This window comes from Jaculus jaculus, chromosome 5, assembly GCF_020740685.1.
Source record: "Jaculus jaculus isolate mJacJac1 chromosome 5, mJacJac1.mat.Y.cur, whole genome shotgun sequence".
NCBI lineage: Eukaryota > Metazoa > Chordata > Mammalia > Rodentia > Dipodidae > Jaculus > Jaculus jaculus.
In genome coordinates, this window is record NC_059106.1 from 133,934,384 (window position 1) to 133,939,088 (window position 4,705).

Here is a 4,705-nt window from a genome sequence, read left to right on the forward strand (position 1 = left end):
CGCTGACTTGCTTTGAAGGTCTGCCTTGGTGTGGGAATGGAGACGTGGGTGGGTCGGGCTTCCTCAGCTCTCATCCTGGGGGTCGGGGGAGCACTCTGGGAGGGCAGAGGCCAGTGTTGGAAAGGAGCCTCCCTGGGGCTTGTCCAGGAAGCGTGGTAGCGACGTGTACTAGTCAGGATCAGCTGCAGATCCCAGATTCTGGGCCTGAAGGCCGAGTGGGGGATTCGGGTGGGTCCTTACCTAACTTTGGGCTGAATCCTTAGTGACTTCAGTTCGTGATCTTTTGATATAGACACACGCTAGTCTGTTCTTCCTCACTTTCCCCTTAAGTCTATAAAGTAAGAAGACTCATCCTGTCCCCTGGCTTTGTAAACAAATGTTGTTGTTGTTGTTTACTTGACTCCCCCAGGCAGGTCAAAGGTACCTGGCCTGAGCCACACACACTTCTCATACTCAGTGCATTTGGTGTCTCTTGGGTGACTGACAGGTATCTGTAGACTCAGAAGCTCATGATTTCCCAGAGGTCAAGCAAACCTTTGTCCCTATGCTGCAACTCAACTACCTGGTCTTGTGTGTCTTACGATTACCATTTTCCCTGTGCGTCCCTGTCCCAACCTGTCCTGGAGGAGATTGGATTAACTAGGCCATTTATGATTCTATGATTCAGACATAAGTTCAAACCAGTTTGCTTTGGCACTCACTTCACTTTTACCTCAGAAAACCCCAAGAACCAAGTTTGATTGACAGGACCAGAGAACAGGGAAGACAAGAGTGGTTCTGGTAAAGGGCCCAGAAGAGAAAGTCCTTTTCCTGTTCCTGGGTGGCAGTGGGGAGAGGTCATGTGCCGCCGACCAGACAGTGGTGTCCCTTGGCCTTGGCTTTGAAGCAGACTCTGAGCACGTGCTGGGAAGCCTTAGGGAACTGACCACTCAAAGCCCCAGAGAGAGCTTCCGAAAGTCACGCCACCCTCTGCCAACCGCATGGCCTTTCAGCTCAGGTTTCCTTTGAAAATGACTTTAAAGGACTTGCCAGCTCGAGGCCTCAGCTCACCCTGCTCTTTGAAAGGGGATAAAATGATCCCTCTGCTCCCATAGAAACCTGGCAGAAGAACTTACAAAACAGATGGCTTCAGGAATGATAGTTCACAGGCCTATGGAAGACTGATCCCAGGGTCCCTTTGCTCCCAAGGCCTCTGAGTCTGTTTATGTCTTAGTACTGTTGAATGGGGGGACTAAGGGGCCTGGACAGACATGGTGGGTGGTGGTCCAGCAAAAGGAGAAATCAAAGATTGAGTGGTTGTAGCAAGACGGCATTCAATAATAAATAAAAAGAAACTGTCACTAAACAGATAAGCCAGAACAAAGAGAACATAGTTATACCATTAGGAGCATGATATGAATGCAAATTCTCACAAACAGTATTCTTTTTTTTTTTTTTAATTTATTTATTTGAGAGTGACAGACACAGAGAGAAAGACAGATAGAGGGGGAGAGAGAGAGAATGGGCGCGCCAGGGCTACCAGCCTCTGCAAACGAACTCCAGACGCGTGCGCCCCCCTTGTGCATCTGGCTAACGTGGGACCTGGGGAACCGAGCCTCGAACCAGGGTCCTTAGGCTTCACAGGCAAGCGCTTAACTGCTAAGCCATCTCTCCAGCCCACAAACAGTATTCTTGATGTTCTTCTATATTATGAAGGTTTTTGGAAAGGTTTTTGAGGCTCTCAGCCTGAAGTGTGCATTAGGTAGATATATTACTTAACTCCTGGCATAACAAGGAGAGAAAGATTTCTTTTCTAGCCCACTGTTTTAGAGGTCTCTGTCCATAGTCCTGGCTCTGCTGATCCTGGGCCCATGGTGGGATAGGACATCATGATGGCAGGAGCATATGGCAGAGGCTATCATCCCCATGGTGGAAAGGAGATAGAGGGGCTGGAGAGATGGCTTAGCAGTTAAGGCACTTGCCTGTGAAGCCTAAGGACACATGTTCAACTCTCCAGATCCCACGTTAGCCAGATGCACAAAAGTGAGGCAAGCACAAGGGTGCACATGCGCACTACGTGGTGCAGGCATCTGGATTTGGATTATAGTTGCTGAGGCCCTGGTGTACCAATTCTCCTTCTCTGTCTCTCTCTCTCTCTCTGTCTCTCTGTATCTTTCTGTCTTTCTCTCTCTCTCTTTGAAAGAAAAAAAGGAGAGAGAGGAGAGAAAAGAAGAGAGGGAAGACAAACTTCCAGAAACATGCCCCTAGTGACCTATTTCCTCCATCTAGGCCCCACATTCTAAAGTTGCTAGAACCTCCCAAAATAGTGCCACCAACCTGGAGCTAAACTTTTAAAACAAGAGCCTTTTTGAGGAGTGTGATAGTTTGAATGGATGTCCCCCAAGAGACTCAGGAGTTTTATTAAAGCTTGTAATTTGGATTTCTAGCCCCCTAGCCTAGCGGGAAGAGGTGTGTGGGGGGGGGGGGCGGGGGGGGGATGGATCCTAAGGTCTAGTGCAAAGGTGTGTGTGGAGGCACCAGCCTAAGGGTATGCAGAGTGTCTGAGCTCTGCCTGGCTCCCTGCTGTTTTACTGTTGGTTTTTGTGCTTGCTTTCTTGTGGTGCTGGTTTGGGGTGTCTCTCTGTGCTAGGATCTGTGAAAAGGGGCCAGTCTTTTATGCCATTGATAGAACTTCCCCTTGGATCTGTAATTGTCAAATAAGTCCCGTTCCTCCCATAAACTGTGTCTGACTTGGAGGTTCATCTCAGCAGCATGGAACTGTCTACAAAAGAGGGTCATGCCATATCCAAACCATAACAGTAGGTTTTAAAAGGTGGGTGGCTACACACAAGCTGAGCTACTTAGGAGCTGGAAGACACAGGGTAACAAGGACCCTGTCATTCAAATGTCTCTTCTGGCTCATGTGGTGACCAAGGCATGAGAAGGAAAGAGACTGACTGGCCTGGTATCATCCAATTATGAGTAGGTAAGGAGAACAGGCTCCTGTTTCTTATCCCAAGAACAGATGCAAATATTCCATTTTAGTAATGAAATGGAGCAGTTCATCTACCTGAATGTCCCAAGCTATTCTGAGTTCATTTATACTATCAGTTGGTTGGTTGGTTGTAGAACCTTAGCGAGCCAATCACCCATTAGATCCTGCACTTCCTCAGAAGCCTGGTCTTTCATTTCTATATATCACACATAGTAGTAACTAATAATAAACAGTTCTGTATTCCTTTTTTTTTTTTTTTTTTTTTTTGATATTTTGAGAGAGGGTTTCACTTTAGCCCAGACTGACCTGGAATTCACTATGTAGTCTCAGGGTGGCCTTGAACACACGATGAGCCACCTACCTCTGCCTCCCAAGTGCTGGGATTAATGGCATGCTCCACCATGCCCGGCAACAGTTCTATATTTTACCCGAGGGATGTTTAGGAAAGCATTAAGAGAATTTGGATTAGGAAGAGAAGCAGAGAGAAGCTGACCCTGGGCAGTAGCTGGGTCACACAAATGGCGGAGCACTGGGATGACCTTCCAACAGTGGGTTCCATGGAGCTTGCCACTGTTTGTGGGTTTTTGTACTTAAATTTCCAAGAGATTCCACATCACTTACAACTACTGTATAATAAAAGCCCTATGTCCACTCCTTTCCCTTTTCTTGGGCTGGTCTGTGTGGTTACCTATTTTCTGGAGCCAAGGAGCATAGTTTATGCTGGAAGCCATAAATAGCATTTGGCTAGGTCTAAACATCTTTTTAAAATTTACTTTGGCTTTAAGTTATTTATTTAAAATATTCTTACTAATATAACTACTTTTAAAATACAGCAAAAAAAAAGCTCCTTAATCTCTGAAGTGGCAATGTATAAAGTATGGAAAATAATTGATAAAGTATTAAAGCAGATAATTGAAAAATGTTAACTAATGTCACTTCTCAGCCTTTTGGCTAAGATCAGTTGTAAAACTGTCAACAATGAAACCTTTGCAATACTTCCTAAATAGATAGGAACTAAAAATATACTTACTCATAAGAACTTGATCATTTTTCATGATTGATATAAGAAATAATTCCATGAAAGATAACATTAGGCTTTGGGAAATCTAACAGTGAATTCCAGTTTGACATTTAATTATAAGGCAACAATAAAAACCAATCATATACATATCTATGCATTTCACAGCAGATTAGAAAATTGATGTCTATTTTATGGCTTTAAATAGAATATAAACAATCTTTGCCACAATTTTCCCATGGCCATATCTTTTGGAACTAAATTCAATACATAATTAAACTGAAGCAAAATTTGCTAGTGGCTACAATAAAAATATATTACTGTCATTGGAGTAAACAGGATGGAAGCTGAAGTATGCTGGGATTCTTCCAAGACAAAAAAATGGTTTATTCAAAATACTGTGACCACTAGGTAAGACATTGCTCCTCCAGTGTCCAAGGCATAGAAACCCAGCTTGCCATGAGTATGTTGCCCACCACACCCAACGTAGGAGTATCCGGGGCATCCTCCCTGAAAAGAGAGAAAGCTTCAGTGATCACTAGGAAAGCTGACCTTTAGAAAGAGAACTACCAAGGCAGAAGGCATTTAGAGTCTGAAGAACGTGACCCTGGGCTAATGGAGTACTCTTTGTGTCTCTCCCTCCTTGTTCTCAAATAACTTGCTTAACCCCAGTTGCTTAGTACAATTAAAAGATGAGTCAGTGTCCTCCCTGC